Raw genomic sequence first — 27,330 nt, forward strand, 5'->3', positions numbered from 1 at the left:
CAGGGCATAAGGCATCAGCGATGCTGATGCTGCATGTTAGGCTTAGCAGGACTCGGCTCTGCCCAAAGGCTGCGTTGGCACCACTGCTGCCTGCTGGAAAGTGCAGCCTCTGAGGCCGGGGGTTTGCTTGCAAGATAAATCGGCCTTTTGCAGGAGAGCATGTCTTAAGCATGATTCAAATGCCAAATGTGCTGATAATGCACCTTGAAACAGATCCACAGAGACTTTGCAGCAGTGCTTGGATGTTATTGTGAGTAGAAAAGAAACTGGGTGAAGCATGGGGTAACCGGGCTGCTGCGCTCTGTGCAAGCGGGTCGGTGCCAGTGCGGAAGGTGTAACACAGGACTGAACTGGAGGTGTTGGTGGAGAGGATGACCCTGGGCTGTGACTTTGATGTTCATGCCAGGATTTGAGCCCTGTGAGGCGCAGGATGGCAGCGTGGGCTGTGTTAGCCAGGAGATGAGCACCAGAGGCTCTGTCTTTGGTGTCTTACGGTAGAGTTCAGGCTTTGGGTCTCGGGGCCAAGTGACCCTGAGCCAGTTGTGTCCATAGCACTTGTGGGACAGGGTGGGAGTATGCCTAGCACATGAAAAGTAGTCTGTCGTCCTGTCTCCGAGTGGAAGGAGACCACCCGAGCCTCCATCATTGCAATGGTTTCCAAAACTAGACCAACATCCTGTAAGCTGTGTGTTTGCATGGAGACCAGTCGACCTCCAGGCTGCGGATGTGCTTCTCGGTTGTCTGTGCAGAGCTGGTGGCTTTGGACAGGCTGTTGCTCTTCTCAGTGTCTGCTGGGGACAATGCAAACCTACCACACAAAGCGATGATTGCTTGATGCCTGCTGTTATTCAGTGTCTTGAAGGATGATCATCCCCAAGAGCAGTGGGTTTTGTCTAAATTTGCGGTAAGGGGAAGGGAGGGGGGATGTAACGGCTTCCGGACACCCGAGTGACCTCTCCGGGTTTGGGAGGATGAGGCCCTGAGCGTGCACCCCGGAGGTGCCGGTTCAGAAGACTGACCTTTGCTGAAAGCAGATAATCATGTGCTAACCCTCAAGCATGTGCTTCAGTTCCATTGAAGAAAATAGACTTTAAGTGTGTGCTTGAATTTAAGTGCATGGTTAAGTATGTTCCCGTTCCCGGGCCTCAGATAGGGTAACGATGGCTGCAGAGAAGGCTGCTGGGTAAACCAGGGGGTCGCACCGCAATGGGGGCATGAGTTCATTCCCGTCTTGCAAAAGGGATTATCGTGGGGGCACAGGTTTTGCAGTCCTAGGAATCGGGCCCTGGGTCCGTCCTGCCTCTTTGTGGTCTCAAAAAGCCTCCTTGCACCGTCCCTCCTTGCACCGTCCCTCCTCACCTCAGGCTCGCGGCATAGCTGAGGGCCAGCTCCCGCGTGCGGGAGGAGAGGGGGCACCCGGCCCACCGCTGGGAAATGGTCTCATGCTTCAGTGCCTCAAACCAAGCCAGAAACGCCGAGGGCTCCCTTTGCTTTATCCTGCCCTTTCTCAGCTCGTCGGCCCCTCTCCCCACGCTCCGCGGCTCCTTCCTGCGCTGCCAGCCTGCCTTGCCCGCAGAGCGAAAGCGCCTGGCCCAGATATTTTATTTCACATCAGCACAAACCCAGCCCTTCCCGCGAGTTGGGTCTCTGATGGGCACGGCCGCCCGGCGCGGGCAGAGCGAGCCTCGCTGCTGGGTTTTTTGGGGGAGACCTCTCCAGCGCCGGTGCCCGGCGTTGCGGTCCCCTCTGCAGCCACACATCTGGCTCGCCGGGCCTTGCCGCGAAGCTGGAGCCCGCGATCGGCTCTGAGCACAGCAACAGCAGCCTCTGCTTTTCCACACGTTGGTATTTTTAGCTCTGCTGTGCATTAGCGTGCAGGAGCTCAAACTGCGAAGCCTGGCTGAGGTTTTATCTGTTGTGACAGCCCTTAGGGCTGTAGTCAGACACTCTCTCTCTCCCGCTCTCTTTTTTCTTTTTTTTTAAAGTTTGCAGCTCGGGTCTGCTCTCTCCCTGTGGATACTCTGTGCAGCTGTCAAGACAGGGGACCAAAGGTGGAAAACGGGGTCCAAAATGTGGCGTGAGCCCTTTTACGAGGAGGCTTTATTGAGGGCCTTTCTGTATTTTTCCATTCCTCCTCATTGCTGCTGTCGGGGCCGTGGGTGTCCGAGCTGATGCGGCAGGATCAGGGGCTGGCTCGCCCTGCTGCTCTGCCCCAAAGGTTCTCCGAAAAGCTGCGCTGATTGATGGCTGTGCGACTGCCGGGGCAGTAAAACAGAGGACAGGGCAGCCTGGTTCAGCGTGCACCCATCAGAGCTCGGCGGGCAGCACGGGGACCCAGGGGTGCTACTGCTGCTGCTTTTCCCGCACTCCTTGCATCTGCCCCGGCATTTTGGAGCACGAATGCTGCCCCTTCCAGGGCAGTTTCAGGCTCCGGGCAGCCCTGCGGGCAGAGGGGCCACCCCGGAGCATCAGTCAGAAATCAAAGCTCCCTCCAGATCCCTCTCAAGCCTCGCTGGGTTTTAACCTAGAAGGTTTGTTGTTTTTTTAACCATGCCTAAGTGACGTGTCTGACCTCCCCCAGTGGCATGGGACTCGTGAATCTGCTGTCCTATCTGGCTCTGCACAAACACCCAAAGCTTTTGTTTGGTTTCTAAGGAGAATTGCCTTCATCGCTACTTTTCCTGGAACCCGCCAAGCTGTTCTGGAGGAGAGTGACTTTCTTCCAGCTTCCAGGGAGTGGTACAAATGCAAGACATCTCCTTCCTCCCCAAGTGCCTCTGCCAAATCAGCTAGAGATGGGATGGTAGAAAGGCAGCATTAGCTGATGCCATTTCAGCAGGGTGAGGGATTGAGGCACCGACCTAGGCTGAGACTTTCCAGCAGCCTCCCCCTCCTGCCTGCCAGGCCAGGCTCTGCGTGGGTCAGCCTGGGCCCACGCTGGAACAGAAAGTGCCTGAAAATCTGGTGCCCCTGGAACTTGTCCAAGGTCACAGAGGAAGTTGGTGTCAGAGCCAGGAACTGAATCTGGCTTCCTGTCCCACGTGTCCAGCCTTCCCCTTTAACCCGGAGCACATCTCAGTTTCAGGTCACTCCTCGTTGTCTTTTTGTATTTCAGTCATTCCCTGCTTTGTATTTTTTTTTTTAAAACCACTCAGCAGAGGTAGATAGTTACTGTATATCTTTGTCGTGTTTCCTCAAAATCTATTAAATTCTTGTCATTGCTCCCAGGACAGGAGGGAAGTAGCAGCTGAAGGATGCTTTCTGTGCGAGTGTGGAATATAGTCTAATTAGCAAGCAGGGATGGCCACGGGGTCTGCTGGAGCTTCCTCAAGCCTTGCGCCCGAGTCTCAGGATGGCTGTATCAATCCCAGTGTCTCCTGAACCCGCTGGAGCAGGGAGCCCACGAGGGGATGACTGGGTGCTTGTCGTGCTGTGAATCCCCGCAGACAACAGCTCTCTGCTTGGCGTTGTGCCGTTTCCATCAGTATCACGGTCTTTGCAGGTGGTACCCTGAAGTCAGCTGGTGGGGGTGGAGGTGGGGTGTGTGCTTGCTCCCAAGGCTGATTTTGACCCCGGATTTGTGCAGCAGCCTGGGGGAACGCACCCTCTTCTTCCGTAGCTACGGCGATTTGCGGGCGGCTCCCAGCCCTCCCCTCCGGGCGATGCCGGCGGGAGCGCGTCTCCGTTGGACGTGTGCAGGCAGCCTTTCTGCGAGCAGAGGGGTGTGCTCAGCGCCGAAGGGGCTGGAGGGGAGGTGGAGAGGGGAGGGATGCACTCCATGGGGAGAGGGTCCACGCTGCGTTCCTTTCTGGAGTCGCATCATTTACGAGTGCAGCAGGTTCAGAGGGGGGCAGCTTCCGAGTCTTGGTTCGCGCTGCTGTGGTTGGTGCTGACAGAGACTAAAAGGCTGCAGCTGCAGATCGGAGGATGCCGTGGGCACCATGGGCTGCAGACACGGAGTCTTGTGGTCTAGTTATCTGGGTATAAACCCAAAGAGGGAGCACAAGATGTCTCCCAGGCCCTCCCGTTTCATCTGCGTTGATGAGGAGTGAGTGGCATCCCCAAGTTTGTCTGGAAAGCCCATGTCTTGGGCAGCTTTTCCAAATAACTGTGCCGGCATCGTGTCTGTTCTGTCCTTCCCCAGCAATTCCTCCTTTTTCTGCTGGCAGCAGCCAATGCCATGTACCATGGGGACTAACTTCAGAGTCCTCCTGGAGCACAGATCTCTGGAAAGACGTGGTGCTTTTGCTCCTTTGCAGAGAGCACCCAGGGACGAGGATTTTGTAGCTCAGCTTGCGGCTTGCAGCGGGATGTATTGAGTTCTGATATGATGGTGTTTTCCTAGCGTAGGTTGTTTGTGTGACGTGCGAGTCCCATTTCCTCAGGGCTGGCAGCAGCCAGAGCAGGGCAGGCACCTTCGCGCAGGGCTTGGGAGCCCTGTTACTGCAGGGAGCTGGCCAGAGGTGTGAGTGTCGCATACAAACAGCCCCAGCGCCGTGGGACAGGGTTGCTCTCTTCCTCCTCTCCCCCCTGTTTTCCTGGGGCAAAGCCTACTCGCAGCTCCAGGGGAGGAACGCAGCTATTCTGAATCATCAAAGAAACTCCATATGGTCCAAGAGCCCAGGCACAGAGCTGCTTAATCCTCTCTGTACTCTTCCCCCTCTCCGAAGGGAGCTGCTAAATGGCAGCTGGAGCTGCCTCCTGGGCTCCCGGTGCGCGCAGGAGCGCCGAGCGCTCTGCCGTCGGGTGGAGGGTGTCAGCGTGGGGCCGAGCAGGAGCCCGCTCTGCGGGTGCCTGGTGAGCAGCAATCCTTGTTCCAGGGGGGCTGACATCTGAATAGCTAGATGAGGTCTGGGAGAAATGAGGTGTTGCTGTTTTTATTTCCAGGTTTCAATCTGAGAGTTTAAGGGCTTTTAATTTTTATTTATTTATTTATTTTGAGGAATAGGAGGTGGTATTTTAGATGCTTTTAAACCTTGAAAATACCTTGTGGCATCCATGTTAATGTATCTTCCTGCATTAATAAAAGCCCTTAGATTGCTCAACACCTTTTAAAAACTGGGCCATAGAAAGCTGTGCGATGTTCCCCTATGGCAGGCGACAGCAGAGTCCAGAAGCAGGTGAGCATCTCGCGAGCGGTGGTGCTCCAGCCGCTCAGGATGCCTGCTGCTATACAATGTCTCCCTCTTAGTGCTTGCTTAAACCCTACGTGTGCCACCAGAAGGGCTGCTTGGGCACGCCAGGTCTCCCTGCCCTGGCCTGGGTCCAGGGAGAGGGCTGGATATGAGCAGAGCTTGGCTGGACGTGGGCCTGATCTGGCAGCAAGCGCTGCAGAGGAAACGCTCTCTCCTGCCATCTCAGGTGCTTGAGCTTTCTGTGCTGCAAGCGGTTCCTCCGCTCACACCTGGAAACAGCCAGCTCTTCCCAATCCTGCTCCTTTCCGCCCTTGCTCCAGAGCTGTCTGGAGCTTGCTGCAGATCCAACGCCTTTGCGCTACCGGGAGTTTGATCTCCGACTGCCTCCCAGCCCCCTTGCTCATGTGGGCAAGGAAAGAGGGGCTGAGAAAGCAGGGAAGAGAGATGAACAGCAGGAGAAAGTCTTCAGGGAGGGGACGGGGGAAGGATGAGGGAAAGAAGGGGGGGAAAGTGAGAACAGAGAGGAGGAGGGAAAAAGGATGCTGCCTTGTCTGTTTTCAGATTTATATTGGTTGAATTGCACTGGATTAGCTAAAAGTGGTGCAGAGCTGCCTTCCCCTCCCCTTTCCTCCAGGCAGGCACTCGTATTTTGGGTCGAATGCTTTAATTCACTTCAGCTTCAACCTGCTCCTAATTGACTTAAACCACACTGAAAGAAGCTTGGCATCCAGAGCAAGCGTCTGCAGCAGTTGCAGGATTGCACCGTAAGATAAGTCAGGGCGATTCTGCACATAAGGAAACCTTGAGCCTGGAGCAGATGCCGGTGGGGAATAGGTGTATGCCAGAGGGCCGGGCTGAGCAGTCCTCAGCCCTGCGCTCCTTTAGGTTGCTCCTCTCCGTTGCGGTTTCAGTCTGACCTTGAGCAAGTTGGGACTTGGGGGTGGGGAGCTTCGAGTTGGTGGGATTTGACTGTTGGAAGAATTCCTGTTCCTTTTGATTCCTTTCTCCTCCATCCCTCTTCTCCCACTGCAGATGTCTGCTATAAAAAAGAAAGAAAAAAAAAATCCCCAAATGTCGTGGTAACGTTTACTGGAGGGCTGTTTCTGCTGCACATCTGATATGTATGACAAGGTCAGATTAACCCAGCCTCTGATTTCCAACCACAGCTCTTTGGAAGGCACAAAAAAACAATGCAAGAGAAACCAGAGGGGCTCCTCCGCCCTGGCAGAGAGCTGGGCGGGCGGGATGAGTTAATGGTGCCTGGTGCTGGGCAGGCTGCAGGGACGCGTGAGCCCCAGGCTTGGCAGGACACTGGGTGAGAAAGACAAGATGATACTATGGAGGCAAACCTGGTCTCCTCCAAATTGGGCTGCTGACTTTCAGGGGGCCAGAGACTTATCCTTGATGTTTAAAGCTGGGGCTTTCTTAGGGCAAAAGGAAAGTCGTGATATTAAGTGGGAAGAAGGTATCTAACCCTGGAGGATGCTCTCACACGCCTCCTCTTCCCTGTGGCTGGCTCTGCCGTCATGCCTGGACGTGCTGTTGGAGCCAGAGGCAGGAAGGTCTTTCTCACTTCTTCCTCTCCTTCCAGCTTCTCTGCTGCCTCCATCACCATTTTGGTCTCCCTGCATCTCTCTCCCTCTCTGTTGAACTGAGGATATTAAACACTGAGTCACCCATGGTTCTGGCTCAGCTACTTTCTTCATCAGAAATTTAGCGTTCTTTAGTTGTTGGTCCTAGAAAATAAGGCTGGAAAGGACCTCTGGAGACTGACGTACTCTGCTCAGAGGATGAGTTAAGTCTGGACAAGCATTTGTCCAACTTGCCTGCTTCGGAGAGAGTCCGTCACTGTCCACATCTGCCCCTGTGTTTCTGCACTCTTTACCTAGGACCATCTCCTAATACCTAACCTGAATCTACTTGTCTTTCCCCTGCTGGATATGGAAAACAGCTGCTCGCGGTCCTCTCTGAAATGGCCTTTTATGTCTTGGGAAGTGGTTCTCAACCCAGCAGAGATGAGTCCCAGGACAGTCCCATCCCGGCTGTCCCCCTTCCCAGCCTGTCCCGCGTCTCCTGTCCCCGAAGCACCTCCGGTGCCCCGAGCCAGGGCGACCCCGGGCAGCGCGGGGAGTTTCTCGAAGGACGGAGGAGCTCTTCGGAGACCAGCCCAGCGCTGGCTTTGCCCCCGGCCTCACCGTGGAGCCCCGTCCCTGGGAGGTGGAGATGGAGGCACCGCCACCGCCCTGGGAGAGCAGCTCGCTCCTGGCAGAGCCAAGCCCAGTTGCCCAGGGAGCAGGTCCCAGGGGCGGCAGACTCCCCCAGGTCTCCCCCTTTTCTGGTCATGGCTGAGGGGACCCAGCTGGCAAACGCTGCCCGTCGCCGGCAGCACCCGCTCCGAGGCAGACAGCGGGCGCCGGTGGCCTCGGTTCTGCATGAGCGGCCCCCTAAACCTCTGCTCGGCCCCGCAGGAGGCCGGGAGCCTCCCCTGGGGCCGGGAAAAGGGGGTGCGAACTGCGAGCGAGCGCGGGGAGAGAAAGAGCAGAAAATCGGGGCGAGAGGAGGAGGAGGGGAGGGAGGGAGGGAGGAAAAGCGCAGCGAGCGCGGAGCCGGGCCGCGAACCTCCTTGAGCGAGCGGCGTTGCCATGGCGACGCGGCGGCGAGGCGCAGGAAACGGCACAAAATAGCCTGGCGCTGGGCTGAGGCCTGCGGCGCGCGCGGCCCCCGCCGCCCCCGGCGCCCGCTGCCGTGCGGACCCCGGCCAGGCCGCCCCGCGCCCGCCCGTCTGCTGCCCGCCCCGACATTTTCCCTCCTGTTTTGTTTTGTTTTGTTTTGTTTTTTCTCCCTCCCCCACCCGGCCATCGCTGCTCTTTGAGCGCGATTCGGGCCTTTGGCTTGGGGGTGGTGGCGCTGGTGGAGCGAGCGAGGGCTGCTCCGCGGGGCTGGACGCGGCCCGGTCGGCTCCCTGGGGGCGGACGGCTTGGGGGCAGGTGGCCCTTGGAGGGCTGGGACAGATCCAGGCTAGGGTCCCGGGGATGTTTAAGGACAGGAGATAGTACGTGGAGATGCCGGGGCCTGGAAAAGCTCTGGGGCTACGGTGGGTTTGGTGGAAACTCTCTTCTACGTCTTCTCCAAAAAGCTGATTGACGCTGGGTGTCCCCTTCACCGCCAAACGGGTGGTAACGGAGATCTTGCAAGGTGGGGGAGAAGGGGGTGGCCGGCAAGGCCCTGCCTCCTGCCCTTCCCGCAAGGCTCGGAGCCACCCACGGACCTCCGCAGCCCGAGTTAGCGCTTTCTCCTGGTCGGGGAGCCTTGTGTGTCGGAGCGAGACGGGCGAGTTGGCTGTGCCGGGAGCCTTGGACCGCTCACTGCATGATGGGGCCTGTCGACTCTGTCTGAGTTGAGAAGCTTCCAGCGTGGCTGGTGCAACACGGGTTTTGTTACCTCGCTCCTGTGAGTGGGGCCGGCTGGTTCATCTGTCATCTCCTGGAAGGTGATGCCCGGTTTTAAGGGAGGAAGGAGGTTTTGTTTCATGCACTGGGCTGTTTTCCTTTTTGGCAAAGTGATGCTTTGTAACCACAGTGAGTCATTTCCCCTCCATGAGTCAAACTTGGGCCTCTTGCAGGGTATAAATTGGGAGTAACCGTTGTGGCAAAGCTCGTCGCAAAGGAAGTGAGACCTGGCTGGTAATGTTGGCCTGGCAGAGGTCTGCGCTGGACGCAAGAAGGAAGAAGAGTATGTCCTTGTGCAAAGTCCCAGGGGCGTTTCCTCACCAAGCAGCATCACCCACCAATTTCCATCGCTTTATCAATAGCGAACATTTCCCTTAAAGGCCCAGGTCAGGGAGGCTGGTGGTCATGTGAAGGTCCTGGCTTACAAAAGTGAAGGTAGTCTTTCTAGCTCTCATGGCTGCAGAGAAAGGAATAAGGGAAAACGTGACCTCTTAAAAGATCAAAAAGCAGAAGGCACGTTATAACCACCCCAAACGGCATGCTTCAGACGCCTCATTGTTTTCAGACCACCCTCGTAACTTCGTGTCGAGTTCGATAAGGACATGTGAAAGCCTGGAGCTGGCAGCGCTGCAGATGTGGAGCTCTGGCCACTTTCTTTTCCTTCTCCATTTCCCTCTCCCCTCTTTTCCTTTGTCGCCTGGGCAGCAAACGCCAGTGCTGTGCCTGGGTGTATTTGTATGAGTGCGTACCAGGCTGCCTGAGCTAGTGCAGATGTGCTTGTGTCTTGGTAGCTCCATGTACACGAGCGTTTGTTGGCACAAGTCTTTGCAAGCGTTTGTGCAGTGCGTGCACATGCGTTTCCCTTTCTCCTACCACTTGTGGGGATTTTGCTCCAGGAGGTTTTCTCTTACCTTCTTCCTGAGCTGGAAGCAACTATTACAGTGTTTCCAGCTTCTCCCTGCCTTTGTGCCCGTTTACAACATCAGCCTGTGGTCTCTAATAACTCGCGCTGACGCTTGGTATCCAGATGGCCCAGTTAATAGGGCTCAGAGCAGTAAATCTCCATTATTGTTGCCAGCCTTGCCATCCCTCGCTGTGGCCCTGACCATCACCTCGCAGCAGGCTGAGTCGATCGACCGCTCCGTGGGCTGTAATCGCCCGCCTGACCCTGGTGGAGTTCACCCGCTGCCAGACACCCAACACTCGTGGCTGGGTGTTGGGATGAAGGCTGTCGTCTAGAGCCTCCTGGGGCAGCTGATAATAAGGACCTAATTTTTGCTCGTTTCCATTTGCACCCACCAGGCATAATAAGAGCCCAGACTGTCCTGCTCTGCCTCGGTCGCCGGAGTGGAAAGGTGGACGTGCACCTCGTGCGCATGTGTGTGACACACGGCTCTGCTGTGGGGGGAAGCTGTGTGTGTGCTTGTACGTCGTGGGGACGGGCATGGCTGGGGGATCGCGTGGGTGTGATGCACGCACTGCGCAAGGAACGGGCATGCATGTGCAGGCGTGCACTTCGTATATAAAGGTGCCACCTCGCGTGGGCAGAGGTGGAGATTTGCACGTGTGCCCAGGCTGCGGCTAGCGTTTCCCTAGAGAGCGAGTGCCACGCGGTGCATCCCCGCACAGCTTGCCACCGCGCACCTACCCGTGCACCAGTGATGATGACCCTCCTGGCACGGAGGAGAGCAGTCAGGCCTTCTGGGCTCTCGCACAGTTATTTTGGGGGCTGGCTCCTCTTACAAGCTTCTGGGGCGCTTGCTCCCTTCCCTGTAATTTCCAGCAGCTTTTTCAGACAGCCCAGCTCTTGCTTGTGAAGGAGGTGCCGCGATATCTTTAGATGCAGCTGGAAGCACAGAGGCGAGGCCACGTGGCCGTCCGGCTCCTTGTGCATCGCCCGACAGCAGCGATGGCTTCGTTCCCTTGCCCTAGCCCCAGAGCTGCCCTTGCCGCCCCGCGGCCCAGAGCAATCTCTCTAAAAGGGGTCACCTCCCTGGGGGGATTTGGGCACCACAGTGGGTCACCTTCTCCTGGAGGCCTGCGGGGATGAGGAGGGGGGAGGCATGAGTGGGGGGATTGCCAAGCAATTGGGGTTTTTAGTGTGAAAACTGCATAACGCTGAGGAAGCAGAAAGCTGCCCGAGATTGAGAGATGAGTCGGGGTGGCGAGCTCGCGTGTCGCGCTCGGCGCTGGGCGGAAAGGTGCCGCGTAGAGAGCAGACCTGATGCATTAGCCGTGCCCCATGACTGTCCTGTCTCTGTCCTCGTCCCTCGGTCTGTCCGTGGCCGGCGCCCCAAGCAGCGCGGTGCTGGCGGGGGATTGCAGCGTCTCTGTGATGGCTCGGGCACGCTGCCGCCGACTGCTCGAGCTGCTGCTGCAGTGAGCGCTCTGATTTTGGCTGCATTCCTGCTCTCCGGCCATTTCTGCTTCCTCCGTTCTTTCTCTGCTCTTGGAGACACGTTGCTTGGAGGGGGAGGATATCTCCAGAGGAAGGTTTTTTTTTTTTTTTTTTTTTTTTTTTTTCTCTTCAGAGAGGAAAGAGTAGCAGGAGCTGAGGACACAAAGCCACCCGTCTGCAGGTGCTCTCTGTGCTCCCCCCCTGCTTGGGAAGTCACTTATTTCTGTCCCACTCTACCGTTTTGAAAATGAACGTTTCTGTGTGGTCTAAATATTAAGCATAGCTTGGCTAAAAGTTCGCTTAAACCAGGGCTGGACAAATATCTGAAGGTCATAAATGCCCGGTTGAGTAATTATTTAGAGTGGTCTAAGGGATATAGCCATGGGTAATGAGATGAAATAAAGAGAGGAAAATTTAGCATAGTTATCAGAAAATTCTCCCTGATGCCATGCTCAGTGCTAGAGTGGGAAAACATACAGGTTCTTGGTAAGTCCTAAGGAGCGAGTGGGTGATGATGGGAAAGTCCCTGCAGAGCAGTGGTGGATGCCCTGTCTCCTGAGAGTCTTGAGGCTTGGCTTTGCAAAGCAATTGGACCACGGGACATAGAGCACTAGGGTGGAAGGGGAGCCATTTCACACAGATGAGACCAAATGGCTATAAACTGCCCAGGAATAATTTAGGGTGAGAACTGAGGAGCTGCTTTCTGGCAAAGGGAGGGACGAGGCAGTGGGGCAGCCCCATGGGGCAGGCAAGGAAGCCTTGCAGGCATCAGACGCGGCAACCCCCAGGCGATCCTAAATTCCTCTACGATATGCGCTGGCAGACCAGGTCCATTCTCATCTCCACTGGTATCGTACTGCTGCTGAACGTCAAGGTTCAAGGAGAGCAGGGAACTTCCTTGACAAACCCTTGGACATTCCCCAGCACATCTGGGGAGTTTCTTCTTACCTCAGCAGATGATGCATCTTGTAACACTATGGCTTATATCTCTTGGTATATTTAGTGAAAATATACCTCAAGGAATTGCTTGTATGGATTTCAGGGATGGGCTGAATTACTTCTGTGGTCATTTCTACCTGGGCTTGTGCGTTCCTCGAGCTGGCTGTGTTTCTGCCTGGTGGAAGGCACAAATGTATGAAAAATGTATGAAACATGTATGAAAAAGCCTTTGTGGGATGGGTACCATGCATCTAAGATGGGCTGTTCTGATCTGATTTCCCTGTCTTTATAAACTAATTAAAAGAAAAATTAAAACACTGTGTATTGTTTTTAAAATGCTTTTTGTGCTGCTGAGGATGGTGTTTCAGGAGGATCCTCCCTCCCCAGGTTATCACGCACCCAGTGCAGGATGTTGAGATGTGAGCTTTTGTGTTTGAGCTTTCTCCTTTCTGGATGGACAGTTGAAAGACGTCTTGAAAGGACACGGGGAGATCAAGGCTTGCGACTGTGAGGAGCAAGGCCAGGGGCTGACATGGTCCTTCTTGGTGTCATGTTCAGCTTATCTTCACTCAAGTATCTGCGAGTGGTGGAGGGAGGGAAGGAGGATTGCTTATGGCCCCGGTACCCTGCCTGGATGGGAGGATGGGCTGTTTTGGGACAGACTGTCTGACTGTAGGAAGCGAGGAAGGAGTGATCGACTTTGGGGCTGTTTTGTGAAGGCCTTGGTATTCCTAAAGTGTCACCCTCCTGGGGACTTTGGGGGTGGGAATCCACCTCCCCTACCTGCAGCTCTCCACTCAGAGCTGCACATCCAGACTTCCAGTACGGCTGGTGGAGTGAAACGGCCGGGGCATGATTCATCCATCCGGAGGTAGATGCCTAAACTGGGCTGGGTGATTCATGCGAGTCTCTCTGCTGACTCTCCTGGGGGGTGAGGCTGTGCAACTGCCAAAGCGGGGGAGATCCACCGCTGGGAGCCCTTGGCCAGTCCCAGCCCTCCCTGGAGGGTCTGCGCGCAGGGTACGTGTGGGCGATGGGCTGCGGTGGGAGAAGTGCCCCAGCAGCTTCTTCCTCCTGCCAGTGCCGGCAGTAGTGGGGCTTGGAGCAAGGCTGCGCACCCCTGCCCTTCGCCGCGGGGCGCGAGGGCTCGTGCCTGCCTGTCCACGTCCCCCTGCGCCCTGTCGTGCTGCCATTGCCCTGCTGTTGCGTTGCCTTCTCACCCCTCAGACGGGGACTCTCTGGAGCCCCTCGTGAACCTCAGCCGCCTCCTGCGACCTGGTCCTGCCACCTCGTTGGTCTGGATGCTCAGCAAATGGGCTCAAAATGCCAGATCTGGTGGCTGTCCTTAGGACACCTTCTTTTTTCTAACCTCTTTCCAGGTAGGGGTATTAACCACTTACTCCCACTCGCTGTTTTCTATCACTTAGCTGCTTCCTGCTCCCTGACAATATTTTACATCTCACCCAATAACGCTTGGTTTGCTTAAGAGTGTCTCATGTGGGATTTTATGAAAGGCTTTAGGACAATCCCAATAAATTATATCTGCTGATTTTCCTTTATCCATTGTTTTGTTGATTCCATCAGAAATCTTCTCCCAGAGCGAGCATGCATGCTTTGCCTTTTAGAAGCTGTCCCAGTTGTTCCATTTCTATCTTGTCCATTTAATGTTTCAATTAATTTTTCCAGTATGGAATTATTGTTCTGAATAGCTCTCAAAAGGGACAATCCGGGGAGTAACATTGGCTTTTATTTTGTCTAGGATTTGAAGGTGGCAATTGTAGTTTCTGGTGTCGACAAGCACCTCGCTGGCTGTAATGCCGAGAGGGGATGCTATCGGTGGGACATCTGCAGAAGTGGTGTGGAGAGCGAGACACCTTCCCGAATCTGATAGCAGTGAAGGGATGTGTCTAAAACGATCCAGGCTCCAAAAGAGCCCAGGTTACATTGGAGCAGAGATGCATGAGGCTGCTCGTTGCCCGTGACGGCTCAGTTAGCTGAGTCCTACGTTGGTCCGGCTTCGTCCTTGAAACCCAAAGAGCGGGAGTGTGCCACCAGCCTGGCTGCCGCGGGTTGCGCGGCATGGAGCGGGAAGGAGGAAGAGAAACCAGCCAGCCAAGGGTTAATCATTTCCATTGCAATTGTGTCATCTCTTTGGGGACCTCTCGCTCATTTTGCGAGCGGCCGCTGAAAGCCGAGGCGTGGGGGCTCTTTCTTATTCAGCTGCACGCAGCTTCAGAAGCACCGGACAGCCGCACAGCTGCGCTCAGCCGCCTTGGCCTTGCAGATGGATGGAGAAAAGGATTTGTGTGCGCGCGTGTGCTTGCGTGTGCTTGTGTGTGTGTGTCTGAAACCTAATTGTCTGCTGTCTAATCCGTCAGCCAGGGGGACAGCTTGCTCGAGCCCCTTCCAGGCAGGCTGATAAATGCAGCTCTGCCAGGCCCCTCTGCGCTGTAGTTTGGTTTAATTGGTATTGCTACGTGCAGGGACTCTGCGCGTCTGCCTTCGCGTGCGTAAGGGGTGCTGCGCTCGGGGGAGCGTGCGGCCGCTCTTCTGAGGGACAGACCTGTGTGTCTGGCCTGGTGCTTGGTGGGGCCCCGGGACACGGCATTTGGCAGAGTGACGTTGGGGTAACCCGGGGCTGGACTGAATGATGCTAAGGGTGACTCCATATTGCGTTAAAATGGTAACATTAATGGGTGAATTTTCAGTTAGCAAGGAGTAGTCCTGCTCTTATGGCCTTTGCAACCTGGGGGGTTTAGTACCTTCTGGAGTTGGGCTGCCAGTACACTGGGCTGCTGGGATTTCAGGATTGCATGGGGTCGATGTCGGCACCCTGGCTGAGAGAGGACATCTGCAGCCTTAGCGGGCTTTGGATCCAGCCTGTGCCCACACGCACGTAAAGACTGGAGTTGCCGTGTGGGGCGGCAGTGAAGGGCCGGCCAGCCCCTGCACCATCCCAGCGACGGCCAGCAGTGGCCCTGGGGCAACCGTGTCGTGACGCCTTCCTTGCCCTCCTCCCAGCCTGGCGCCAGCAGCAGCTCAGGGACTCCCCGAGCCAGCGTGGTGTTTTGTCTTTAACAGCCCTCAATGGATTTCCCATGAATTTGTCTAGTTGATTTTTGTAAACATGTAAACTTTAATCATCCCCAGGGCCCTGCAGCAAGGACTTCCACTGCTTAACCATATACCATGTGAAGAACCATCTCCTCTTGTTTCTTTTGAACCTGCTTCCTCTTAATGTTATTGGATATCTCCTAATTCTTTTATTGGGAGACGCAGTGAACAATCAATCTTGGCTCAACTTCTCAAGGCCACAAATATGCCTCTTTAGCTACTTGTTTTCCTGGCTGAAGTCTTCTTCCCATGGTTTCATTTTTTGATCATCCTACTCTGTACCTTTTTCCAGCGCTGCTGGTGATGTTAGGACTCTGCATGTGGTCACATTCTCATTAGTTATGTAATTAAAGGTGATGTCATGATTACAGTATGTGGCATTTGCATCAGCATTGGTTGCTTAGTGCACATTGATGTCAGGAGATCCTTGTGTCCTGCCCCGTTGTGAGAAGTTCTCATGGAGCTGCTGATTGTCTGCATGGGGTTTTAGAGTAATACCATTTTGCCTATGAGTTGCCTGGTTGAAAGGGACCATGCCAAATCAATATTTATTAGGAATTATTTATTGTGTTTTGCAAGATATTCCTGATTTAGATGAGGGATGTGTCTATGTCATTTCATCCCCAAAATGCAGTCATGTCCAAGGTGGTATCCAGCATGTCTTCCATACTAAATGCACATCAGGTTTCAGGACAGGTGATACAAGAGAATCACATTTCCAGGTGGGGGGGTTTTAGGATCACAGACTCTGGCTACCTGTGTGGTTGTCAGACTGGGTGCCAAAATCCCCCTCATGGCCAAAAAGTCGCTTCATAATGCTCATTGATCCCAAAAGCTTTAAGACCAGGGCTTTAAGTCCAGTCAGAAAGATGGGTCCTCTGACAAAATAGCATCCCTGGCATCCGTGCTGAGCTTGCTGCTGTGGGAGGTGGCAGGCGACTGCCCCCAGCACAGGCAGGACCCAGCCTGGCCTCTGCAGGGGACCCGAGCATGTCCCACTATTGCCCAGACACAAGCCAGCAGTGCAGGGATGAGCACTAAGGGAAAGAAAACTGTGGGTCTGCGAGCCTGGCACTGTGGATTTGGGTTAATGGGGAGGGCAGAATCCATAGGAAAAGGCATGGGGAATTTGGCATTAGCGGGGCATCAGTAATTACCTGCAGCATCGCGTAACGAGGGAAGCTCAGCTCCGTTGGCCGCAGGGCTGGTGCACCTGGACGCAGTGACTCGGAGCTGTGGGTGCCCTGGGAATTTGCAGGTGTGGGTGCAGGAACGGGGTTTTGACACCCGCAGCTGCCCCAGCCTGGGCTGTGTCACGGCCTGGCTGTGCACACCATGCACCCCGCGCAGGGATGACGGGAGTCCCTACGCACGGCTGCCTGTGCCCAGCATGCGCTGGGGAGGACCGTGCGGTGCAGAAACCTACCCCAGCCCATCTCCCTGCCCTCCCGCTGCTCTCCTGCTTTCCCAGCCCTCTTCCTCCTCCCTCTCCGTTTCTCCCTTTGCCCTCTCGTTGCTTCTCTTTCTCTCCACACCTGCTCCTCTCCTTCCCTCCCCTTTTCTCTTTCCTCTTCCTCCTCCCCTTGCCTCTCTCTCTATCCTCTTATCTCATCCCCCTTGTTTTTCTCCTCTCTGCCTGTCCGGCTGATTTACATGCATGCTGCGTTGAAGCAGCTCAGCTGGATCTAATGCCTCCTGCCGCGAGGAGAAGGGCCGTCTCCGGACTTGGCGCTTCCCCGCGCCGGGGAAGGGAGGTGCTCTGCCTGGCCCCGCGCCTCGACCCGTGCTTCGGCCCCTTTTTGCCTTGCTTTCGCCTTTGCCCCCTGCCTCGGCATCATGGCCTACCCTCCCCGGGACGGCACGCGGGAGAGCACACACCCGCCGGCTCCCGAGGGGGCCTTGGAGACTGTAGTGCCAGAGAAAACCCAGGAACAAGCTACCGCTGGCTGCTCCATCCTGCCTCCTTCCCTCGCGCTGTCTTCTCCCATCCTTCCTTGCACATCTCCTGCAACCCCGCTCGCTCTCGGCTCTCCTCTTCCGCTTGCTCTCCCTCATCTCTCCTTCTACCCTTCCTTCCATTCTGCTTCACCACCGCTGCCCTCCTTGCTCCCCTCCTCACCATCTCTTCTGCCAAGTCCCCAACCCGTGTCCCTGCACTCTGCTTGGGTCCCTCCAGCCTCCCCTCGGTGGCCGCTGCCCCTCGGTCCACGCAACGTCCCGCCGACGAGCCCATCCCACGCGCGAGGGCAGGGAGCAGCGCTGGGGAATGCGATGGGACAATGTGGGAGGTGGCCGTGGGGCAGCTCGTCCCGCTCCCCTCCTCCTGGGAGGAGGCAAGAGGAGAGACCAGAAAGGCTGCAGCCAGCGGGAAGGCTTGGGGCTGGCTTTCTCCAACTGGTAGCACTGCCTCGGCGTTTGCAACGTTGACCTGAAAATTTGATGCTAAACATTCCCGCTGGATCCCGTGGTTTCCCTGTCCTTCTAGGGGAGAACATAAAACTGCCAGACTCGAATAAGGTTGGTGACAGGGGCTTGGCGTGTGCACCCGGGCCTGGGTCCCCGGTGCCTGGGGGAAGGCAGCTTTCCTCCACCCTCGTGTGCTGGTAAATCGCCGGGCGGGGAGCTCCGATCGAAGGCCCTGCATTGTTTGCTGATGGCTCTAATCACTCAGGTTTCCATTCTGCTGATTTGCATTTCCGTGAGAGGAAGATGCCCTGATTAATATCCCCTCAGAAGAGCTTTATTGCGGTGGCTCCTGCCTCTCTAATTGGAAAGTGGTCTTAACCTTTCACGCAAGTGGCTGGTGTGTTCCCTGCCTGCTGGAAAACCCCGGGAAGGGTCTCGCTAGCCCTGCGCTCTTTCAGGGGGATCTGTGGGATGTTTGGAGGATCCAGCTCTGCCTCCAAACCAGGGCAGGGATTGGTCCATCCAAACAGGGCTCTCATGGGTGTCATGCCCATGACACCAAGAGACGTGACCATCTCCAGCAGAGCGGGAGAAGTTGAGAGGGGAAGCGGAGCAGGGGCACGTGCTGGGATGACCCACGTCTTCCCGAGACCAGCGAGCACCCCATCAGCTCGGGGCGGGCAGGTCGTGCTCCAAGCTCAGATCCACGCACTAATTAACGTCCCATGGGAGAGTGCGTTCCTGCTCTCCGTGATGCCGAAAGAGCTGCTCCTCCTCCACCCTCGTGCAGCTCGGAGGCAGAATCTGACCCAGCAGCCCGGACCTACAGCTGCTGCTCCCCGGGGAGTCCCAGGCCCACTGCTACACAGCGCTGGCTGCTTGAAAGCCTGCCTTGTGCTTAGCTGCTGTGTGATCTTCAAAGGCTCGGCATGCCCAAGGAAATGAGACCTCGTGGCTGTGCTTCCCGTGAGTCTGGATCGGGGACTGCGCTGGTGGCTTAGCCCTGATGTGTGCTGCTCCCTGCCCCGTCCCAGCGCGGCGAGGAGGGGGATTGCTCTACGGCTCTGCCTTGGGGTGCAGCACCCGGGATGCCCCAAACGCGGCATGAAATCACTGCCGCTGCTTGCACTGTCCCGTGATGGCGGGGAGAAGGGCCGGCGTAGGCTCGGCTGACTTTGTCCTGCTCGATATTCCCGCTGGGCTTCCCAGCCACGCGCCCGCCCGAGGCTGGCAGCTGCCCGCTTGCAGGCGGGTGCAGCGAGGCCGCTTCGCCGTGCGCCCCGAGCTGGGAACGTGGCTCTTCTGTTAAGCACCTGACTTGCCTCCCAGGTGCTTCTACCTCCCCTTCCTGCATCTCTCTCCTTTCGAGGTTAGCGAAGTGATTTTTTTTTTTTTAATTTTGCTATTTAAGCTGGTTTAGCGGCTGCAGCAGCGAGTGTTCCTGATAAACAGCCTGGGAGATCCAGAGAATAATCTCTCGGCTTGGTGACGGCAGAGGCGCATATCACAGCTGCTGGCAGCACGCAAAAAGCTGTCCTCATCCGCTGCGTGCTCTATCAGCCCGGGGAGGGGAAAAACTGCCTCAGTCCTTAATCACAGAACGTGAAATCCCAGCTAGTTTGCACCATTTATTTCCACGGGTTTGCAGGGCTGCTTTTAGCCTCTAAGAGAAAGGGAGATAATTCCCACCCTCCAACACCACCCTTCGCATATAACTGCCCGCGAGGCCAGAGGGATATTTTTAGGACCGGGGGCTATTTTTAGGGTGAGGTGATTTGATGCGAAGGCCGCCCCGAGCCCGCGTGTGCTGCAGCAGGTCTCCCCCGTGCCGCGCAGCCCGGGGGGAGCGTTGCCGTGCGGGTAGGAGCAGAAATGAGCAGCTCCCCGACGGGAGCGGGAGCCGGAGGGGTCTTGCGGAGACGCGACCGACCCGGGAAGGGGTCGAATGAGCAGCAGCTGGTCCCCATTTACCAGCCCGCTCCCGGCCTCGCTGCCTCGCACGGCCTCCGTGGCCCCTCTTGTGCCAGCGCCGCGCTTGGCACCCGGAGCTGCAAGGGAAGCAGCCGAAAGCCCCCCTCGTTTGTCGACCCCCTCGTTTGTCACCCCCTCCCTTGCCCTGTTTTGGTGTCTTGGGTGTCTCTCCAGCCCTGGTGTGGTGACAGAGATGTTGGCGGTGGCCCAGCCATGCCAGGTCCGTGCATGGACAAGGCCACCGAGGCGGGGGACAGCAGCGCAGGGTTGGAGGAGAAAGCCTGGCGATGGGAGGACAACTCTGGCTTTTAGGCTGGCTGCGGTGGGTTTAATCTGTTTACAGTGCTCTTGGCCAGTCTGGCAGCCCGCTCGCCATCCCCCTGCACTGACATCTCGCTTGCGTGGGAATTACTGGGTTTGTCCCTTCCCTGGGCTGCGGCTAGAAAACCTGCATCCCAGAAATCCCCTTGGATGTGGGACTCAAGGACGCCTCACAGCATGCATCGTGGGACCTTTCTCTTTGGGATGGTCCGAGGAAAGCTGTGTTTTTAGGTTAGAGTCACCAAACCCTGTTGGAACGGGCTGTTGTGTGGTGCGAAGGTTTGTGTGACGCCGTTCTGGACGTGCACTGAATGCCGTGCTTGCGAGACCCCTGGTCCTGGAGCAGCTCCTGAAGAGGCGTCAGGGAAATATGGTAAAAAAGGGTGGATGAAAAGACAGAAAAATATGGAGAAGGGACAAATGCTTTGTTCTAGTCTCAAATAAATACAAGGGAGAAAGAAATTTGCTGAAACTTGTCCCTATGTTATGGACCAGGTTAAGTCAAGCACTGGGTTTGTGGCGTGGGGATAACCGGCGAGGTTGGCATAGAGGTATCTGCGTTGTCGAGCGAAAACAGCAGACTGGTGCCAGACTGCAAGACGCTGCAGCCAAGCAGGCAGCATCGGCAACGAACCTCCGTTCGGAGCACGTGGTCCAGGAAGCAGCAGCGTCTGCCAGGGGGTCACAGGTAGCGGCTGCAAGCGTAAGGTTTGGGGGTGACGTGTGGGGCTGGACGTAGCCTGATAACCCCCCGTCGCTGCAACCCAACGGGCGACGGCCGAGCAGCGCCGGGCTGAAAGGCGTCTCAGCGGCGGGTGCCGTGATTTTTCTCTGGGGGAAGCGGCGGTTGCGAATGGCAGCAGCAGCGCTGGAGATGCGGTCGTAGGGGACGGTCATCTCGCGTGGACGGGGAGCAGGTCCTTTGCGGTGCCCTTTGGAAATACCCTCCTCCTGCACGTGGCCAAGGGTGGGGTTGGAAGCAGAGCCCCGTGTCCACCGGCCAGTCTTGCGGCACGTGGGCGATGCCACGCTTACCCTCATCGTCCCCTCGCGGCTCCCCAGGGCTCCGGGGCGGGTGTCGAAAGGGCTGAAGCGGGAGCGAGCGCCTTGCTGACCGCGGGCTGCCGGGAGTCGCGCTGGCTCAAGCAGGGCCGCCGGGGCCATCCGCAATGGTGGCAGCTCGTTAGAAACTTCCCACCGAGCTCGGAGCATCTGAGCTGTTTCTGTAAAACCCCCGTGCCCTTTCAGGAGGAGGGAAAGGGGATACTGCTGCAGTCATGTCTGCTCGAGCAGAGAGAGTTTAACACAAAAAACCCTCCTGTTTTTGAACAAAAACGCTCAGGCATCGACTATCAACGTGAGCAGCATTGCTCAGGCAAATGGTGTTTACACCCAAAGCCTTTAGACTTTCCAGCTCTCACCTGCTTCTCTGCAGAAACCCTCTGAGAAAATGTTACCGAACGAGGCGATATTTGGGTGGATAAATTGCCTGGAACAAATGAGTTAGAATTCATATGAACCCATTCTTCGTGTAATTAATATGTCACTCTTGAAGCAATCCCTGGGGAAAGCGCCCACCCCGGAGAGGGAAAGCTCGGTCCGGCCGGGCTCGGAGACCACCGCGTTGGGCTGCGCCTAGCACTGCGGCCACAAAGTCGCTGCGCTCCCGCCTGCACGCGCTGCGGCGGGTTTTGCCGTTCCCCTGCGCACCACGGGAATCACAACCAGCAGCGATGCAAGTTTTCTGCTTTGTTTCCGACCCTGGGTGGAGGGAAGGGGCGATTTTGGTGGTGCTTCAAGCTGGGTGAGTGAAATGGGGTGACGAGAGGGAGGCGTGGGGCTGCGTTGCCCTGCTGCTGCGTCCTGGCGCAGCGTCGCAGGAGCCGATTCCCCTGCCAAAGGCGTTTTGGGACACGTACCCTCAAGTCATCCTTGCTAGTCCCTCTTATGGCAGAGCTATTTCTGCCTGAACTTTCCAGCAAGCTGCCTCCAACGCTTCCCCATCTAAAACCGCGCTGGTTTAGAGAGCTAGTTTCGTTCCCCCCGCCTTCCCTTCGATGTCTCATTTGCATACATTTGCATAGCACACAGGTTGCTGGGAGGGGAGGAGGAGCTGGACGAGCTTTATTCCTTCCCCCCCTCCCCAAGCAGATTGTATTTATTTATTTAAATGCCGTGCTCTGCCGTTGCTAAGCGGGGCTCGCCGCTCGTGCGTCCTGCCGGATGGCGGCTGCGCCCGCCGGGGAGGCCGGGGCAGTTTGGAGGCGCGGGAGCCCCTCGAGCCCGGTTTGTGCTCCGGACCAGCGACGTGCGAGCGGCACCCGCGCCCCCTCCCCGCGTGGCCGCTCTTCCCTCGGCCCCACTGCCAGCTCCCGAGCCCCCGCTGCGTGTCCCGGTGTCCCCTTCCTCCCGGTGCGGAAAAGCGATCCCCCTCCCGTGTGCCAGTCCGGCATCTCCCTGCGCCGGAGCCGGATGTGTTTTGGGGGTGGTGATGGGGTGGGGGGAGCTGGCTTCTCCGGTCTGGGTTTTTCCAGTTGCCCGACCAAGTTGGCAATGCAAACACCCCGCCTTCCCCTTCGAAATCCGGGCAGCCAGAGCGCTTGGGTTTTGGCAGCACATCTTCTCTCCCAGGGATGCTCTCAGTGCAAAATGCCGCCGGGATCGAAGGCAGCCCGGGTGTAAACCTCCTGGAATTGCCACTTGCTCTTGGTCCCAGTGCTGGCCCGTGTTTCCACGACATCTCCTCTGTCGGATCCTGCTTCTGGCTAAAAGCTGTCACCGTCTGGCCCGGGCAGATGTGCCACGGCCTCCTCAGCCCTGCTCCCACGCTGGGATGGGCTCGCGGAAGGGAAGCTCTGGGTTTCCACCCTGGGTTGCTGGTTTCCTCCCCCCAGCGCTTTGCTAGGCTCGCGCTCTCCCGAATGTCCCTTTGGGGGTTTGGTCCCAATGCCCGCTTCTCCTGAAGGGCCGGCCCAGTCCTCCCACCCTTGGGATTTGTGGTATTAGAGATGGGAGCGGCTTTTTGGGGGGGAGGGGGAAGCAAAACTTCTCCGTAAACAGCAAACCCTTTCCCTCGGGATAGGTTTCATTGACCCCGGTGACAGCCCTTCCTGTCCTGCTTGTCCTGAGCTGGGGGGGACCCGGGGGACCTTGGTTTCCCTGCTGCCTAGAGCCCTGCTCCCGCAGGGTCCTGGGGTGGGGGCAGCTGGTGCTGACACGTGTCGGCTGGGTTACGGCACCCCACAAGCTACTCCGGCCCCGTTCCCGTGCACAACCATGAGCTTGAACCGCTGGGACTCGTGCCATCGAGCTGACCAGCAGCAGCTATCTAAGGCTTGGTGTCTTGGTTCCTGCTGTCGCCTGTGTTGTTGCTTGTACGTGGGGTTTGCCTTACGGGCCATCCCTTCTGCTCTTCCTCTGAGTTACGGTAACCTGAGCCCCTTTAGGGACCTTCCACGCGCATGCCCTTATGCTGGGGGATCCAAGGTGGGCTTGCAAACAGATCAAAACTCCTGCAGCCCCCCCACCTAACGTGTCCGTTGCTTTCCACAGAGGTTGTGTTCTTCCCCGTGGCTAACGCGACCCACGCTGAAACAAGAGCACGCGTCATGTAGAAGGAGACCCAATGGTCGCCCTTGCGTGCGTGTTGCTTTAGCCGGGCTCTCGGAGCGTGCCGGCAATGGGGGAGCGTGATCGGATGGTTGCGAGCAGGGTGGCAATGCCGTGACCGCCTGCCAGGGCAAGCACGTGGTCCGTGGCAATGTCAGACATTTGGCTGCCCCATGGCAGCATGCCTGGGGCTGGGTGGCCTGCTACACCGTGGGGACTGCTCGAAGTCATCACTTGCAGTTCTCTGACCATCCCAAGCAGTCCACAGTGGGGTCTGCATGCACATAAAGTTGATCTTTGTAAAAAAAAATTTAAATAACTGGGTCCAACCAACTCCTCTGTCTGACTCTTTGTCCTTCTTGGCCTCAGGCAAGTCCCTTAAGTCTTTGCTATGACATTGTTTGCTATAAGAGGCATTAAATCAGGGTACCTATTTATTGACCTACCGAGGCGGAATGGAAAGTTAGCAGGGGAACATCAACGCGGGGCTATTGGGCTATCACCATCTGTGCTGCACGGCTCAGTTCAGCTTGAATTCTTCCTCCCCCAGGACAAGAGGAGGAGGAGGAGAGACCAGCCTGTGTGCGTGGATCAGAAAGATGGGATGGGGAAGGCGACGGCCGGCCGGCAGCGTGAGGGACGAGGGCAGGTAAGATGGGACGGTTCCTCGGCAAGGCGAGGTGCTGATGGCGGGGCGGGAAGAAGGCCGGCAGCAGAAACGCGCAGCCGCCTGGAACGTCTCGCACCCGGCTGGGGCTTTAATTTTTTATGCTAACTCCTGTTTGCAATGACCGTGGTACTCCGGCTCCTGCTATTTAAGAGCGCCGAGGCGAGTTAGCGAGCTGCTGGCTGTGCTAAGAGCTGCGTGCGAGCGAGCGCGGTGGAGGGCTGACCGGCTGCGCTGGCTCAGCACAGCTCTGCCGCCAACGCCGGCTCTGCTCCGCGGGGCACCCGGGCAGGGCGGGCGCGGGAGGGCTGTGCTCTGCCCTCACCGGCCTCGGGTTGGGGAAGCCAGATCCGGGCAGCGAGCGCGTTGGGGCTTTGCAGACCTCGGTGCGGGAGATCTCCTTTAAGATCTGGGCTCAGGTTATCAGACTCCAGAGCCAACGTTGGGGTGACGACTGCAGTTCCCCCGTGAGCCTGGACGCCCTCGGGTTTCCCTGCAGCCCGTCTCCAGCACGGGCTCCCGGCGTGGACGCGGACCGCTCTTTGCTCCCGTGCCCTCTTGCTCGAGGAGCTTTCCGAGCAGCGCGGCTCGGAGGCTGTTTGTCTTCAGCTTGACCGTTCCTCCGCCTCCCCCGCCCTGTCTCCTCCACTTCCTCATTCTCAGTGTCGGGTTGAGCAAGAGCAGAGCGGAGCCTCCTCGGGATCAGGGTGAGGCCGTGGGGGCCTTGAGTTCCAAGTTCCTTTTTTTTTTCCGCCCCCCTTCTTCGCTATACACACAAAGCCGGGCTATGATGAAACTCCAGCCCCGTCTCAGTTGCAGCATTCATGCACGGCACATGCTGGAAATAATTGTCCTTGGTAGAGCTCTGCAAGCTGCAGAATGATTTAACGGAGAAGAGGTGGAAAGGGCTCTTATTTCTGCACGCTGCGTTTTCGTCTCGCTCCAGCCCCGGGTATGTCTACAAGGTGGACGGGAGGCAGGCGCGAGCTCGGGCCGTCCGCACCCCAAGCCGCGGGCCCGGAGCCAGCTCTGACCCGAAAGCCACGTGACCGTGTCCGTGTGGTGCCAAGCCTGAGTTAACGTATCTCGCTGTTCAGCAGCACTTATTACCTTGGGCTTGACATGGCTTTGATCTGCTCAAGCTCAAGCAGAGCAAGCCGTGTCTGCCTGCAATGCACCGCGGAGCGTCGGCACCAGTGCGGGCTCGGTACAAACCCTCCTGGAAGGTGCCCTATTGATTCCTCCAAGTTTGGGATCAGGTGCTGCAGCAGGAATTTCTGTAGGTGCCAAGTCCTGCTGATAAGGCAAATATGTTGGGAGCACACTGTGTGCAGGCTGTTCCTCCAAACCTGGCCTTTCCTTTATGTGCCTAACTAAATAGCAGATGATTTAGCACATCTCACTTTACATTTTCTAGTTGTGCAAGCTAGCTGATGAATGCCTGCTAGTAATGTCCAGTCCTTCACGTTTTTCTGATGGGCACAGAAAAGCATGGTAACCTGAAAGGGGAGGGTTGGCTCTGGATCCAGGTCCCAAAGTTTTGGACATGTTTAGATCAAGGACTTTGTTTGAGCTGCTTTAAGGAAAGGAGTTGCATGTGGGAAGGAGTGTTGCACATTCAGCACCATTCAGGATATAGCTCATTCTTCTCATATTTTGCTCATGATTCATACCACCCCTTCTCTTCTCTTCTCTTCTCTTCTCTTCTCTTCTCTTCTCTTCTCTTCTCTTCTCTTCTCTTCTCTTCTCTTCTCTTCTCTTCTCTTCTCTTCTCTTCTCTTCTCTTCTCTTCTCTTCTCTTCTCTTCTCTTCTCTTCTCTTCTCTTCTCTTCTCTTCATAATGCAGCAGAATTTGTCAGGCTTTTTTCTCTTTGGTGGCATATCTGTCCACAAAAGTATTTGGTTTTCTTCAAGCTCTCTTCCTTTTCCAAATGGCCAACCCATTCCTCTATGAATCTCTCTAGTTTGCTGCTATTGGTCACCAGGGATCTCTATTTTTGCCTGTGTTGGCTGACTTCGCTCTTTGTGGTTGGTCGAGGTCAGATGTGGCAGTTTTCTGATCCCATTGGGTAAAAGCCCAAATCCTTTTGCCATGAAAACTCACGGCTGGTGGTACAACCATCCACCCCTTGGTGAGCACCTGCTCGCCACTGCTTTTTTGGTTTTACCAGCTTCTGTTTCCTGACAAAGTGCCAACCAGCCCGAGGAGGAAGAGCACGTGCAGCCTCTCAATCTGTTTTCTCCTCCCAGCTCAGGAAGCGGTGATCTCGCGTGTGCTCCTCGGATCGGCGCAGGAGGCGGCTTTTGCATTATTTACTCTGTTCTGGAGATGGAGCCAGACTTGACCTGGTCTAATTCAGCTGCAGTCAGCAGAGCCGGGAGTGAACCGCTCCCAGTAACGCCATCGAGGTCGATGGGCGTGGGGTCAGATTTCCTCCCGGCCTCAGTCTCGCGCTGCAGCAGAGTCCGGCCGCGCTGCCCCGGTGCAGTGCTGACGCGGGGGTTTAGCTCCGCTCGGCCCGGGTGCAGCTTCGGCCGCTCTGGGGAAGGCGCTGGGTGGGACGGAGGAGGCTTGGGGCGCGTTTTGCTCCCCCCGCCCCCCGTGCCCGTGGGGACGGTCCCAGTGAGCCCCTTGGCCTGGTGGCAGCTGCCTGGGACCCCCTCCTTTCTCATCAATGGTTGATTGAGCAGAGATGGGGGGGGCCTGTTCCTCCCACGTGGACGCAATCACCTGCCACCTGGAAAATCTCCGGCGCTGGGTTTCCTCGTCCCCCCCCCCGCCGTGTGCATCCCCCCCACCCCAATTCTTGTATCCCCCCAAACCGCGCTCTCCCTGGCTGCTTTTATTTCTAACCTCGGCTCGCTTTGCCTCTCCTCCCCTCCCTTCCTTCCCTCCATCTCCCTCCCTCCCTCTCTCTGGGGGGAAAAAAGGTCATTGCGCAAATGATTAGTCAGAGCTCAGTTGCTGTAGCAACCAGCTGCTGTAACTGGGACAGGCATGCATCGAGGACAACGGAGAGGTCGACCATTAGCGCGGGCTGGCGAGCCCAGCCTTTGTATCCGCTTCCAAGCGGCGGCGAGCAGCACGCAGCCCCCCGCTCCGCTCTGCTCCGCACCGCTCTGCACCGCGCGGGGCTGCACCGGGCACCGCGGCCCCCGGCCCGGCTGCCGGCGTTTCGAAAGAGCCGCCGCCGGCTTCCTTCCCCCTCCCGGCTTCCCGCTCGCTGGTGGAGCCGAGGCGGCCCGGAGGCTCCCCGCCGGCTCCTCTCGGCTTGGCGGCCCCTGGCCCGGCCGGCGCCTGCCCGCGGTGGGTTGTCCTCC

At 57.0% G+C, this 27,330-nt stretch overlaps 1 long non-coding RNA gene across 1 annotated transcript in view; it reads left to right on the forward strand.

Annotated features, from left to right (window-relative positions):
* LOC135330379 (uncharacterized) overlaps positions 1–27,330 on the forward strand; it is a 113,787-nt gene that overhangs the window by 68,583 nt on the left and 17,874 nt on the right. Inside the window, exon 2 of the long non-coding RNA XR_010392377.1 lies at positions 23,893–23,991. This is a non-coding gene — a long non-coding RNA (uncharacterized LOC135330379). The remainder of the gene's footprint in view (positions 1–23,892; positions 23,992–27,330) is intronic.

This window comes from Dromaius novaehollandiae, chromosome 20 (assembly GCF_036370855.1).
Source record: "Dromaius novaehollandiae isolate bDroNov1 chromosome 20, bDroNov1.hap1, whole genome shotgun sequence".
NCBI lineage: Eukaryota > Metazoa > Chordata > Aves > Casuariiformes > Dromaiidae > Dromaius > Dromaius novaehollandiae.